General features: G+C 43.7%; 1 non-coding gene across 1 annotated transcript; it reads left to right on the top strand.

The window, feature by feature from the left end:
* Positions 1-5,325: 5,325 nt before the first annotated feature.
* LOC119470771 lies at positions 5,326-5,457 on the top strand. The gene has a single exon (XR_005199738.1). It is a non-coding gene; the product is annotated as a small nucleolar RNA SNORA1 (small nucleolar RNA).
* Positions 5,458-15,739: the final 10,282 nt, after the last annotated feature.

The raw sequence follows: 15,739 nt of genomic DNA, 5'->3' as shown, positions 1-15,739 counted from the left end.
GGAGGCTGGCCAAGCTCCCAGACAGCCTGTCTCGGGCCTGGAGCACAGAGCCGTTGCCTCACCAGCTTGTAATGAACTGCGTCTCCATCCTGATTAGGGGAACAATCCTCACACAGAGAGACTCAGGGGAAGGAAGTGACAATGTTGTGGAGACAGGGTATAACCTCACCTCCCAAGGAGGAGCTGGTTTCTGGGGAGCCGGTGAATTGAAGGTCACAGCCCAAGCTGGTGCCCATCCCGAGAGAGGAGGCTGAGCAGATCCCACTGGGGCAAGCCTAGGATTTAAGAAATGTGCTAGGTCCAGCCCAGGCCCCCGTATGTAAGCCTAGAAGGTAGCGGCTCACAGGCTCTGGTTTGCTAAAAAGGGCACACAAGGAAACCAACCTTCTCTGGGCACCTGCCCCATACCAGTCCCCATGCCAGCCTTATAACATCAACATTGTCCTATAAAATAGAATTTTAGAGCACTGTCTTTTCCAAAACCGTGGGTTGCAGCCCATTACTGGGTTATGAAAACAATTTAGTGAGTGACTAATACCATTTTAGAAATAATATGATTAAAAAAACCCAGAAAATTTCAGAGTGTATTGCACGTGGTACAGATGAGCATTGCTTTAGGAAACTTTTATTTCTTTAGTTTATGTGTGTTTGGGAGATGAATGTAAAATATATTTTTTACTGAGAATTATGGTCAAAACTTCTCAAAAGCCAGTGGTTAAGACTGCAGGCTCTGGCCAGGCATGGTGGCTCATGCCTGTAATCCCAGCACTTTGGGAGAACAAGGTGGTGGGATTGCTTGAGTCCAGGTGTTTGAGACTAGCCTGGGTAACATAGCGAGACCCCTACAAATTTATTTTTTTGTTAATTAGCGGCACATGGTGGTGTGTGCCTGTGGTCCCAGCTGCTTGGGAGGCTCTAAGGTGGGAGAATCACTTGAGCCTGAGTGGTTGAGGCTGCAGTGACTCATGATCATGCCATTGCACTCCAGTCTGGACAACAGAGTGAGATATTGTCTCAAAAAATAAAAATACAAAAAGAATGCAGGCTCTGAAATCAGACTGATTGGAGAACGTTGATCAGGTCATGAAACCCCTCTGTGTCACAGTTTCCTCATCTATAGAATGGGGATAATAATAGAACATTTCATAGTATTGTTGCATGAAGTAAATGAGTTAATATTCTAAAGTGCTTAAAGCGGTGTAGCAGACACTGCTAGCGCTCATCAATTTCCCCTCAGCCAACCCCAAAGCCCCAGTAGTTCAGTTCCTTGTATGCACCAATGCCTTCCTGAGTCTTTCTCCTGAGGATTCTCCCTGGTCATGGTTATATGCTTAGCTCAAGCACAGAGCAGGTCAAAGATGGTGGAATGAATGCCCCAGGAATGATCCTCCACCAATGAGGCCTGGAAGATGGTGGATAAACACTACAGTGGAGATTCTGAGGGGCATTTCTCACATTCTCTAAGAGGGTGCCCAGTAGCACTGAGCCTCTATTGCACACCAGAACAACTCCTCCCATCGCACTTCCCTGCTCTCTCACATTGCTTCCTGGGATACCCTCCCATATAAATTTCTTGCACCTAAGTCCTTGTCTTGGTGTTTAATCTTAATTTTGATGAACTTAAGCAGATTCTGACACAAAGTAAACTCTTGAGAGATGTTAGCTATTATTAATCATGTTCATCTTGAGAGGATCTGTGCAAGTGCTTTATATGCTTTATCCTCACACCAAGCCAATAAAGTAGGAACTGTGATTGTCCCCATCTTTCAGATAAGAAAAGTGAGGCTTAGAAAAGTTAAGCACCCTGCTCAAGTTTACATAGCTGGAAAGGAAAGAGTTCCACTCTGAACCCAAGTGTTACAAACGCCCTTGTTCCCCACCTCTCCTCTCTATTTAATCTATATAACCACTCTGCCAGCAAGCTACTGCTGTTACTCCCATTTTACAGATATGGAGATGGAAAGCGTAGGGAAATTATTTGCACTCAATTCCCACACTATTCACTACCATGCTGGGACCGACAACTGGCATTCTGACTCCTGTGCTTTCCATGACAGCAGCATCCTGTTCCCGTGCTTTCCATGACAGCTGCTGCCTGCTCCTAAGTGCCCTGGAAAGAGAAGGAATGGGAGGAATCCCTTCTTAAAAAAAAAAAAAAAAAAAAAAAAAAAAAAATCCCCTTAGTAGAAACTGGCCAGCTACCATCAAACCTTGCTGCACAGGAGAAAGGTAGAATGCAGTTGAAAAGAGACACAATTTTCACAGACTTAATGAAACTTCCAGACAGGTAGAAATCTATTCTAGTGCTTGTACCTCAACTCCTCAACCTGTTAAATGGACGGATGGCCTGGTATGAAGTTCCTCTACTCCTTGCTGGCCTTCACTTTCAGCTCCTTTTCCTTATCTCCAACAGCCCCACCATTCCACCAAGGTACCCTGAGCTGCCGTACCTTTGGTCTGAGCTCCATCTGCATGAAACTCACTGTGATTTTCCCCTGGAAACCTGCGGTGTGCCACACACAGTGCTAACCTCTCACTGTCCCAACTTCCTCATCTATTAAATTGGGATAATCCTAGAGTCCTCTTCATGAGTTGTTGAGAGGATTAAATGAGGTAATTGTGCAAATCCCATAGCTGGCAAAGGACTCATATCTAGCATATATAAAGAATACTCAAAACTCCACATTAAAAAACAAATGAACAATCCAATCAGACGATGGGTAACTGATATGTAGAGACATTTTACTGAAGAGAATATCCAGATGGCAAGCAGTGAAAAGATGCTTAACATTACTAGCTATTAGGGAGATGCAAAGTCAGACCATGATAAGATGTCACCACATACCTTTTAGAACAGATAAAACAGTGACAACACCAAATGCCAGCAAAGATATGGAAACACTGAATCACTCATACATTGCTGGTGGGAATGTAAAATGGTACAGCCACTCTCAGAAACAGTGTGACTCCTTCTTAAAACACTATGCATATACTAACCATATAACTCAACAATGGCCACCCCCACTCAAGCATTTATCCCAGTGAGATGAAGACTTATATTCAAATAAAAATCTACACACAAATATTTATAGCTGCATTATACATCAAAGCCCAAAACTGGAAACAACCCAGATATTCTTTCTGGTTAAACCATGGTCTGTCAGTCATGTATCAGTCATGTCATCATGTATATTGGCATATATCAGCGGTATATTGGTGGCCTATCCAAGGAACATAACCCACCAAGAATAGAGGAATGAACTATTGACAGACAACTTGAATGGATTTCAAAGGCATTACGCTGAGTGGGAAAAAAAAGCCAATCTTAAAAGGTCACATACTTTGTTATTCCACTTAGACAACACTGTTGAAATGACAAAATTTTGCAGATGGAAAACATACTAATAGTTGGTTGCCAGGGGCTGGGAGTGGCAGAAGGGAGAAGGGTGGGTGTCACTTTGAAGGGGCTATGCAAGGGAGGTCTTTGTGGAGATGGGAGAGTTCTGTATCTTGATTGTGGTGGTGACTGTGTAAGATTCTCACAGATTTACACAAGTGAGAAAGGGACACAGAACTATACTCACCCAGTCAATTGCCTGGTTCGGATACTGTACTATAATTATGTAACATGTAACCATTGGAGAAAACCAGGTGAAAGGGACCTCTCAGATATATCTTTACATGGGATCTCTCAGTACTATCTTTGCAACTTACTGCAAATCGATCAGTATTTCAAAATTTTAAGAAATGTTTTAAATGAGCTACTTGTAAAGAGCTTACAGCAGTGCCTAAATGAGCACTTAGTCAACATCAGCTCTTATTACTATTGTTTTGTTTTCATTTTTACTTCATACAAGTCATCTTAGTTAATGCTCATAATAAACTGGTGATAAAATGGTATTTTTTAAAAATCCATATTTTACACATGGGAATAGTGAAACTCAGACATATTAGATCACTTGTCTAAGTTTGCATACCCAGAGAGACCTAGGAATTAAAAAGCCCAAGTTCATGGACTTCCCCCAAACATTCAAGTAGGAAGGCTGGTAAGATAAAAATCTTTGCTTACATCAAGCTTTACAACATAATGGGGGCAATGACAAAAATATAATTCAAATTCAAGTGGAATGTCACATGCTGTGTAAGTTCTACGGGAGGACAGGAAAGGGAGGAATAAAAAATTCTGAGGTGGTCTAGGAAGCCTTCCTAGAGGAGATGGCATTTGGAATTGTTTTGAGGATTGAGTAGGAGCTTAGTAGGTGTGGAAGGAGGCAGCAATGCAGGAAAGGATATTCCAGGTGAGAGAACCTGATCATTAAGCAGTAGAATTAGAGAACAGTGACAAGTCCCAGGTGGCTGAAGCAGCTGGCATGTGACCAGAGGAAGATGTAGATGAAGGAAAAGCAGAGGACAGTCAATGCAGGTAGGCTCTGAATGAGCAACAAATCAATATTGAATCAATCAAAGGGATGAATATGGACATCCCTATGTGGCCTACTTCAAGCTAGATTCAATGATCATCCAAACATATGTGGATGCTGGCCATGCAGATGTTATTCTGAGAGGGAAGATCAATAAGTATGATGGGGTCAGGACTTAACTGTGGATTGGGCTTGTATCCTTAGCTTTTGCTCATTGTGGCCTACATAGCCTGCCTTGGAAGCTGAATGGCCAACGTCCAAAGTGCATGTGTAATTACGACAGCGTACACAACAAGCAGCCAGCCTTCTGTATATACTGGAAAGCCAGGTAGACTTCTGCAGTGGGTCTTGGGGTCCCAGGAAGCAGAGATCTTCCATTTCAGGATCTCAGGATGAAGTTTTTCAGGGTTCTCCCAAGGCTCAGCCCTAGCAGATCCTGAAGGCAAATTCCTACCTTTTGTGGGTTCTAGGGTCCCACAGGGGTTGTTCTGGACTTTGGAATTTTATCTTTCAAGTCCTGATCCCTATCACACTTACACTAATTGATCTCCCCTCACCCCCCACCCCCAGACAATAACATCTGCATGGTCAGGATCTATATCTGTTTGGGTAATCATTGAATCCAGCTTGGAATAGGCCACATAGGGGTGCCATATTCAGTTCCCTTTGACAGACCCAATATTGATTTGTTGCTCATCTGCTTTCCTCAGGTCCTGTGGTAGGGATTAGAGGTGAGGAAATAAGACAGTTCCTAAGCAGAGAAGAGACAACCATGGCACACTGCACACAGGGCAATGACAGCACCTGACTGTCTAGAGACAAAGAATTAAAAAACTATCCTGGACTGTGGCAAATGAAGGCAGTCACATCTGCATAGCTTATCCTAAAAACTGTGAATGTAACATCCCATTCTCAAGGAGAATAGGGACTGTTGATCATGCCATCCAGAGATGGTTAATGGAGCTACACTGAGATATGGCTACGCTTGCATCACAGCTAATGCATCACAATGGTGACAATGAGACCTGCAACATTTCTGCTAAGGTCATGAGTGAAAATGGATGCAACACAACTTCAACATTAGAAAAATATTAAAGAATAACACATTTTTGCTCATTAGCCAAAACAGCAATATGCTTTCTACAATTCAACCTCTAGGGCCCTAAAGTGAATTATTTGACGAAGTAGACCCCAAAGATTCTAGGTAGGAAGTTTTTAAAGTATTTTATCAGTATGTCTGTATTCAAGTGGAGACAAAAGAAGCCAAACCAAGAAAATTATGATAAGGCTGTCTGACAGAATAACAGTGGCTTACATGAATCTCTTTAGAAAGGCCTATCTTGAAGATAAATCTTGACTCAAGCTTTAGAGGGACTAGGGTGACCCTGATGGGCAGTGGAATGAATCACAACATGTAAAGTTTCTTGAATAAAAATGTACTGACTTAAAGGAAAAAAAAAAAACATAATGGTGGTATTTGCTTGTTTGTGGGCTTTTGCAGTCTGATTGTTGCTCGAATACCTTCCTCACATCTCCATATCTGCTTTGATTGCCTTTACCGCACTGTCCCCCAGGGCCCGGCTCAGTTAATGCTTTTGGAAAATGGATTTTGAGCCGTAAAAGACAGCTTTTCCAACTGTAAACTCAAGCTTCTGGAGAATTGGATTAAAAGGAGCAACTGAAAGTGACCTCCGAGATCCTCTGGGACGATTGCTTTCAGTCTGGGTTTCCTGGAGCTTAAAGGTTTTGCAGAGGTGCCTGGGGTACAGGGAGCTGGGAGGCAGCCCTGGTAAGAGGGGTGCTAAAGGGGCAAGGCTCAGGGTCTCCACCTTCCAGCCAGAATTGCTCAGTGTGACCATTTTACCCACTGAAGTTCCAAACATGTTAGGAGAAAGGTTCTAAGGATTAAGATTTAAAAACCACTAAGCTAGTCCAACACCATCATCATATCATAATTTTTAAAATAGTTGATTTTGAGTGTTTAGCGTGTGCCAGGCACCGTTATAAATGCTTTATATGCATTACCTCATCTAATCCTTGCAGCAAGTCTAAAATGTAGGTACTATTATTATCTCAGTTTTACAGAGGAGAAAATGTAGGCACAGTGGTTAAGTAATTTGACCAGTGCATGAAGATCACAAGTGAGGAAGCCCAGCTTGGGACCCACACAGCTGGCTCCTGAGCCTGACAATTTACCACTACACGAGATCGAGGAAGTTGAGGCACAGAAAGAGGCAGAAATTTGCCCCAGGCCCTACAGTGAGCTCAGGGCTGAGCCAAGGCTGGAATCCCACCTCCTGAGCCCTCTCAGGTGCTTCTTCCTCCTGACATCCCCTTCCCTTTCTCCTTCTCTACCCTGCAGTGAGCCTTCTCGAACCAACTCACAGGTGACTTTAAATAGACCATCCCTTGGTTACCAAGCATCTGTGCTCCCACGCTGGGAGCAGCTGAAGGAGATGGGGCTGTGATGGCTGATCGGCTTCTGGTCCCCCGTTCTGAAAGCTGCTGTGGCTCTCTCTTGGCAGGAACCTCACTTCCCACCTGCTGCTCTAGATAAGTAGAGGCCATTCACCATTTGCACCCTGCCTGTCTGTCTGTCTGTCTGTCTGTCTGTCTGTCTGTCCAGGCTCACCTGCACATACTCTTGCTATGGATATGCCTTGTTCCTTTGACCATGCCATTCCCACTGCTGGGAATCCCCTTCTCACTTTGTCAGCCTGGTGTATTCCTACTCAGATGTTCCTTTTCCAGGGCCCTGACCTTCCTGATCTCCCTTGAAAGACAGAATCAACCACAACCTTCCCCGGCAGTCTCCACATCACAGCACAGATCACCCTGTACTGTAATCACTGATTGAATTTATTTCCTTGATTTAAAAAACATGCAGGTGGGCCGGGCGCGGTGGCTCAAGCCTGTAATCCCAGCACTTTGGGAGGCCGAGGCGGGTGGATCACGAGGTCAAGAGATCGAGACCATCCTGGTCAACACGGTGAAACCCCGTCTCTACTAAAAATACAAAAAATTAGCTGGGCATGGTGGCGCGTGCCTGTAATCCCAGCTACTCAGGAGGCTGAGGCAGGAGAATTGCCTGAACCCAGGAGGCGGAGGTTGCGGTGAGCCGAGATTGCGCCATTGCACTCCAGCCTGGGTAACAAGAGTGAAACTCCGTCCCCCCCCCAAAAAAAAAAAAAAACATGCAGGTGGTCCCATTTTTACTTTGGTAAAATCAGGATAGCTCCTACAATCTGCTTCTGGTTAAGCTGGGAGGTTTTTTTTGTTTGTTTGTTGTTGTTTTTTTCCTTCCTAAAATGCTGTCATTAAACAGCTAAGCTGTTTTGAAACCAATATCATCCTAGGATCCAAGAAATACAGGACTTCATCTCCCTCTAGACTGTGAGTTCACCTGGGTTAGGGGCCATGATTCAATGTCTGTGGACCACCAGCAGCCAGCACAATGGAGGCACAGAGGAAGCACCAGATATGGTGAGTCATGGTGCTCAGGGGCTGGACAGCATCCTCTGTGCCCAGATCTCCATGGGAGGCATCCCAGAGGCCTAGGAGAGCCCCTGCCATCTACCTATTGCCCATTGAGTTCATGCAACTACCTCATGGTACATGGAAATAAACAATGGGCAAGGACAGCAGGTTCCTTTCCCCTGCTCTAACCTGGCACAAATGAGGTTGATGAAGCCCAGCAGGAAGCATGTCAGTCTCAGATTCCAAATCACATCACACCCCATGCTCTCACTCCTTTCTTTTTTCTCAGAGGTAGTTGTAATAGTTGCTTAGTTCCTAGCAGTTAGCTCTCTTAAATTCTCTATTTCTAAAATAATTTTCCAGCACACCTTCCACCATTTTCTAACCGTTTTCATTCTGCCTCCAGTGACCTCCTAGGCCCTCCAACCTATGTCTCTAATGGTAGTTGTGTACCACTTCTTGTTTTTGAATGCCTGCCCTATATATATTAGGATCCAGCAAGTTACACAGGACTTTGCTTATTTTTTTCCTTTTCTCTGCCAATGGCAGACATTACTAATCAATCACAGCATGCTTGCCTTCAGAATTCAACTCCAGGAAGCCACTGCCAAGTGGGCTGGCTCATGAGCTGGGTCATTTTTGCAGTTGTGGGCCTAGATGCCCTCTAAGGGAACTGCTAATCAGAGATCCTTGGGTACAACACCCATACACAAGATTGCTTTGGATACTCCCAAATGTATATAATTTTAAATTTCTCTTCAATGAAAGCAATTTATAAAATGGATGAGTAACTAATTCTGGATTTTGTGGGGGCAAGAGGAGGAACATTTGACTAACCACTGGACTCTGGGCCCAACAGATGAATCTTTGAAGTGGCCCAAAATAATTGACCAGGAATTTGGCCTTTCTGTTAGGTGACCCAAGTCAGGGAAGAAGGGAAGAGAACTGGTAGTTTATTCATTCATTCTCTTCACAAACATTTACCGAGCACCTATTACATGCTAGACACTGATCTAAGGGTAGGAGATTTACAGACAAAGATAATGACAGTCCTCATGGTTGACCAGGTACCAGACCCATTGGCACTCTATTTACATATCACATTTAATTTTTTATGGCCTCAATTTTGGCACATTTCCCTTACTGGAGCTAACTGAACTCCATAATCTATGCCCTCTCTTTCTTAGTACAGTGGAACCTTAAGACGGAATGAGCCTGGATTCCTGAATCATGGGATGGAGTAGAGCTATTCACTGACCAGAAATGTTAGCCTTGGACTAAAATGTGAATGAGAACTAAATTTCTATTGTGTTTGCACCTTTATACATTGCAGTACCTTTTTGTTATAGAAGCTTGTGTTATCCTAATTAACACATTTTCTGTGTGCAGTCAGTCTCATTGTGACTTTGATTTGGAAGTGTCTTTGTAGCTCCATTACTTACTTTCAGAAGAGTTCTTGGAATTTGGTACCCAAAGGAAATGCTCATCAGGCAGGAATCCACCCTTCCTTGAAGTCAGATGCTTTCAACCCAGACCATAAGAGTTTTCTATGAGGATTAAAAAACCCTGATAAAATGAACTTTCAATGTTTTAGAGAAAAATGTAATGCCTCACAGAGAAATTCCCAAGCACCATAATCTTTTCCTGGGAAATCAATCTTGGTACAGGACAGTCTTTTAGGCAGCCAGAAGCCCTTCGTCTGGGCTTCAATGACGACTGGCTGTGGCTCTCCAACGGTGCATGCACAGTAACAACCACCTGGCAAAGATAAATTAGCAAGTCATGGAAGCCCCACTCCCAAGTTGGGTCAACAACATGAGTCAGAGTGCCACAGAGATAAATATATCCCATTCATAGAGCTTTTGGTTTAACAGCTTTCAAAGTCATAAAGTCTGTATAAGGCCAGAAGACATATAATTGTCCAATTAGAGGTCTTACCTAGGAAACCACACACACACACACACACACACACACACACACACACACACACACACACACATCTTATTTCACTCTAGGTTCTGGGGTACATGAGCAGAATATACAGGATTGTTACATAGGTAATACATGGCAATGTGGTTTGCTGCCTCCATCCCCCTGTCACCTATATCTGGCATTTCTCCCCATGTTATCCCTCCCCAAGCTCCTGACCCCCTGCTGTTCCTCTCCTAGTCCCCCCTCAACGGACCCCAGTGTGTGATGCTCCCCTCCCTGTGTCCACGTGTTCTCATTGTTCAACATCCGCCTATGATTGAGAACATGCGGTGTTTTATTTTCTGTTCTTGTGTCAGTTTGCTGAAAATGATGATTTCCAAATTCATCCATGTCCCTACAAAGGACACAAACTCATCGTTTTTTATGGCTGCATAGTATTCCATGGTGTATATGTGCCACATTTTCCCTGTCCACTCTATCATTGATGAGCATTTGGGTTGGTTCCAGGTCTTTGCTATTGTAAAGAGTTCATATGTGTTTACAAGCACCCGATAAATGTTAGTTGTTATTCCCCTCCTACATGACTTCAATGTTTCTAAAACACCACAATGAACATATGTGTACATGTGTCTTTATCATAGAATGGTTTATAATCCTTTGGATATATACCCAGTAATGGGATTGCTGGGTCAAATGGAATTTCTATTTCTAGGTCCCTGAGGAATCACTACACTGTCCTCCACAATGGTTGAACTAATTTATACTCCCATCAACAGTGTAAAAGTGTTCCTATTTCTCCACATCCTCTCCAGCATCTGTTGTCTCCAGATTTTTTAATGATCACCATTCTAACTGGCACGAGATGGTATCTCAATGTGGTTTTGATTTGCATTTCTCTAACAACCAGTGATGATTGAGCATTTTTCATATGTTTGTTGGCCTCATATAGGTCTTCTTTTGAAAAGTGCTTATTCATATCCTTTGCCCACTTTTTGATGGGGTTGTTTTTTTCTTGTAAATCTGTTTTAGTTCTTTGTAGATTCTGGATATTAGCCCTTTGTCATATGGGAAGATTGCAAAAATTTTTTGCCCATTCTGTTGGTTGCCGGTTCACCCTAATGATTGTTTCTTTTGCTGTATAGAAGCTCTGGAGTTTAATTAGATTCCATTTGTCTATTTTGGCTTTTGATGCCAATGCTTTTGGTGTTTTAATCATGAAGTCCTTGCCTATGTCTATGTCCTGAATGGTGTTGCCTAGGTTTTCTTCTAGGGTTTTTATGGTGTTAGGTCTTATGTTTAAGTCTTAAATCCATCTGGAGTTAATTTTAGTATAAGGTGTCAGGAAGGGGTCCAGTTTCTGCTTTCTGCACATGGCTAGCCAGTTTTCCCAAAACCATTTATTAAACAAGGAATCCTTTACCCATTGCTTGTTTTGGTCAAGTTTGTCAAAGATCAGATGACTGTAGATGTGTGGCATTGCCTCCAAGGCCTCTCTTACCACTCCTATTCAATATAGTATTGGAAGTTCTAGCCAGAGCAATTAGGCAAGAAAAAGAAATAAAGCATATTCAATTAGGAAAGTAGGAAGTCAAATTGTCACTATTTGCAGATGACATTACTGTATATTTAGAAGACCCCATTGTCTCAGCCCAAAATCTCCTGAAACTGATAAGCAACTTCAGCAAAGTCTCAGGATACAAAATCAATGTGCAAAAATCACAAGCATTCCTATACACCAGTAATAGACAAACATAGAGCCAAATCATGAATGAACTCCCACTCACAACTGCTACAAAGAGAATAAAATACCTAGGAATACAACTAACAAAGAATGTAAAGGACCTCTTCAAGGAGAACTACAAATCACTGCTCAAGGAGATAGGAAAGGACACAAACAGATGGAAAAACATTCCATGCTCATGGTTAGGAAGAATCAATATTGTGAAAATGGCCATACTGCCCAAAGTAATTTACAGATTCAATGCTATCCCCATCAAGCTGCCTATGACCCTCTTCACAGAACTGGAAAAAAAACAGCTTAAACTTCATATGGAACCAAAAGAGAGCCCACATAGCCAAGCCAATCCTAAGCAAAAACAACAAAGCTGGAGGCATCACGCTACCTGACTTCAAACGATACTACAAGGCTACAGTAACCAAAACAGCATAGTACTGGTAACAAAATGGAAAACACATATTTTCAACGACACTGGTGCCCATGCCAAGATCATAGCTGGGCCGGTTTAATGTGCTGGGCCTCTGGGTTTTATAGTATTTTCCACTTAATTGAGATAGGACATAGTCCTTCTCAGAGACTCCTGTCCCCAAGATGGGGTGCAAGAGGGGTCTAGAGATGCTCAAAGCCAACCATTCTCATGAGAATTCCAGAAAAGCAAGAATCTATCTAGACCAGGTCCTGTAGGAGGGGAATAACAACTAACATTTATCAGGTGATTGCTATTTAATCTTACAGGGTTCCAGGTCCTGTTCTAAATGTCTGACACATATCATTGCATTTAATCTTAGTGCCTTACAACAAAGTGTCTATTTCCTTCCTGTCTTACGGAAGAGAAAGCAAGCCTTGGAGAGGTAAATCAAGATACTGAATGTGACTTGGCTCAGTGAGTAGCAGGGCCAAGATTTCAACTTAGGTCTAGTGATTCTAAAACACTTCAATCTCTACCCTCAGTTGCCACCCATGACTAAAGGGGCCCTTTCTCCCTCTCTGTCCAGCTACTTGAGCTGTTATGAGGGACAGATAGATGAAGACCAAGGAAGGGCTTGCCATTACCAGTGGGAACCAGTGAGGGAAACCAGGCCCGGGAGAGAATCCCTAATATTTGGCAGGAACAGTGTTAAGCATTACCTACATTATCATGCTGAACTCTCATAACAGTCCTGCAAAATAGGTCTCAATATATCCATTTGACAATTGAGACAACCGAGGCTCAGAGAGATTAAAAACTTTCCGAAGGCCACACAGCTCAGAAGTGGTAGAGAGTCTGCCTGAATAGACTCCTTGCTCAGAAACATTAGGTCAGGCGCTAAGCTTACCCACCAACGTACACATCATACAGCTTTTATTTTTTGGGAGAGATTTCTTTTTTGCCAAATTCTGGCTCTACTTGTACACATTCCACTGATAACTTCCCTGATAGTCCTGGATGTTGAAACTTCCACACACATGCATTTACTTTTAGGCCACTTACTAGCTGAGTAATCTTGGGTGTGTGACGGGTCCCTAAACCTCTCAGAGGGGTTTCTGCTCTCCTGGGACTCACCACTTAGACCAGAGGCAGCAAACTTTTCCTGTTGAGAGCCAGACGGTAGATATTTTAGGCTTTGGGGCCATCCACTCTGCATGGCAACTACTCAACCTCACCCTGTAGTGCAAAAACAGCCATAGATAATGTATAATCAATGCTATGGCCAGATTTGGCACATGAGCCTAAGTATGCAGACCCCTGACCTACATGGTCAACATATTTCACAAATAAGTGTTAAATAAGTACTACAAATGGGAGGTGTCACTGTACTCAGAGTGTACACTAGGAGGAACTGGCCTCCAGGGGATGGTGGCTGGACAATGTCACAATGTCACCACAGGGCAGGGCTGGGACTGGAGTCCAGGAGTCCTGCTCTCCCCCTGGGACTTACCCACTACATGTGTGGCCTCCTTGGTCACCAGGGAATCTCGCAAGTTGATGTCCCTTCTAGAGGCTCAATGACATTGGGTTGTACTCAGAGAGCAGCCCGGGACATCTGCAACTGCCTGGCTTAACCTCTGACTCGGGCCAAGAGCCTTCTACAAGTAAATCACTGGCTCTTTCTCTCCAGCAGGGCCTGGCTCACAGCACCTTCTGGAAAGCCATTATGGCAGCTACAGCAGCACGCGCAGCGTTAATTTATGAAAATCTCAGCTTGTAAAAGCCCAACTTGCAGGCAGAGCTGGAGGAGGCAGAAGCACTCTGCACTGGAGACGCGTGAACTGCTATTTGCTTCTCTTGCAGCCACAAAAGGAAATGCTGGCGAGGGCTTCAGAGAAGAGGTGGTGGGGAGGGGATGCTGCTGGATTTAATAGCAGGAATACGAGTCATTTGTCTTATTGTAAAATAGATGTGTGTTTGGAAGCAGAAAATGCTCTGGATCCTTTCTTTCCTTCCCTCGCAGGCATGAAAAGCCTTGAGCAAAACAAAATGCTGCTGATTTTGAGTCTATTTTGGGTGCCTGTCGCTGATTGTCTGCTTCCGAGGCCTGTGCACATGCTTCCTTCTCAAAGAATGGTTTTAACAAATTGAAATGGAATGAATGAGCATCTTGCTTCTGCTGCGGCTGCCACCATCGGAGCAGAAAGCAGCCCCAAAAGGTGGGGCCTGGCTCATGGTTCCTCAATTCTTCCCTCTCACCCCAGATGCCCACCCAACCCACACCCCCATCCACACAGTGCTTGCTGGCACCCGAGTTAGGCTGCTCACCCCATGCCAGGAAGCTATTTACCAAAGGAAATAACTCCGATAAAGGAGCTAAAAATAGGCAGCAGTGATGGAAAACATTTTGTTGAGAGGTCTGTTGACAAGAGGGGAAATAGAGCTGTGAAAAAGATAGTGGTGAAGGACACAGAGGGAGAAGTAGTGAGACTGCGCACCTAAGCGGCCCAGGAGGGGCTGGGTCAGGGCCCAGAGGCCAGGTGGGTCACACAGATGGCTGTGCCCACGTGGCAGATCTTCCCTGTCAGCGGCCCCACATTTGTGGCATTTCACCCAGTCTTAGAAAAGTGAAGAGGCGCCAGCCAACAGGTTCCTTCACCTGGTGGGTATCTGAGGACAGGTATCTGAAAAGCAGCCCCATGAAGGAAGCAAATAGAGTGCTGATGGAGGCTGACCACACATTCGGCTTTCACCAGCTAGGCAACACACTGATGTTGGACAAACTGCTTAACCTCTCTGAGCCTCAGTTTCCTCGTGTGATAAAGATACTGTTAGACCCATGTCATAGGGCTGTGGTGATAATCCATGCACACTGTTTTCCAAAACAGTGGTGTTATTTAGGCCATTCGGGCTTTTACAAACGTGGATTAAGGGCTTTCTTTGTGCCAGTCACTTGCTGGCACCTGGGGATTCCTTGATGAAAAGAAAATTCCTGCTGTAAGATACTTTAATTCCTTAGTGAACACAGTAGAGAAGGGGGAGCTGTCCTTAGAAATATATGACCAGCACCACTCACCCTAAGGTAGCCAAATGGAAGGACCCCAGGTCACCTTCCCTGGGCCACAGACAAATCCTTTCCATCCAATGTTGTGTGTCTGCTCTGCACTGTGTGCTCAAGAGGGAATGATGAGAACGGTTCAGGCTGCCCTTCTGAAGCACACAGACTGGGTGAGATGATAGGGAGGGAAAGATATGTTATTCATATGAAAAGGACCATAACAGAGTTAGGTTTAAGAGCTCTCTTTGGGAGTAGCAGATCTTTGAAATTTCCAGGCGCTGGAATGTGTAAGTTTTACAACAAGCTAAATATATACAAGCAAATCATATTCATATATTTGCATAAATTAATAAACAGCAATTATATATTATAGCAATTTCTAAGTAATATCCCCAAATAACTCTCTCAGTATACAAAAATAGCAACAATGGTTATTTCTGGGTGGTGGAATTATGGGTGATTTGTATTTCCCCCCACATTCTCTACAATTAGTATGCATTATTTTTGTAATAGAAAAACAAACAAATAAAACATGAGTAAGAATAGAGCTGTTTCAAAATACCCTGCAGATGGGAAATCTGTTCACTTGCCTTGGATTCAGCTAAGAGCCTCTCTATGACTTCAAGAACTGTAAAAGTTTGAAGTAGCTTGAAACAGATTTTTGCATCAGAATCTGGCAAGGATGCTCAGGCTCTGGCCAAGTG

Source organism: Cebus imitator, unplaced genomic scaffold, assembly GCF_001604975.1.
Source record: "Cebus imitator isolate Cc_AM_T3 unplaced genomic scaffold, Cebus_imitator-1.0 Scaffold39, whole genome shotgun sequence".
NCBI classification, from domain to species: Eukaryota; Metazoa; Chordata; class Mammalia; order Primates; family Cebidae; genus Cebus; species Cebus imitator.
The sequence above is the reverse complement of the archived record's forward strand: the minus strand, read 5'-3'. Positions and strand labels throughout refer to the sequence as shown.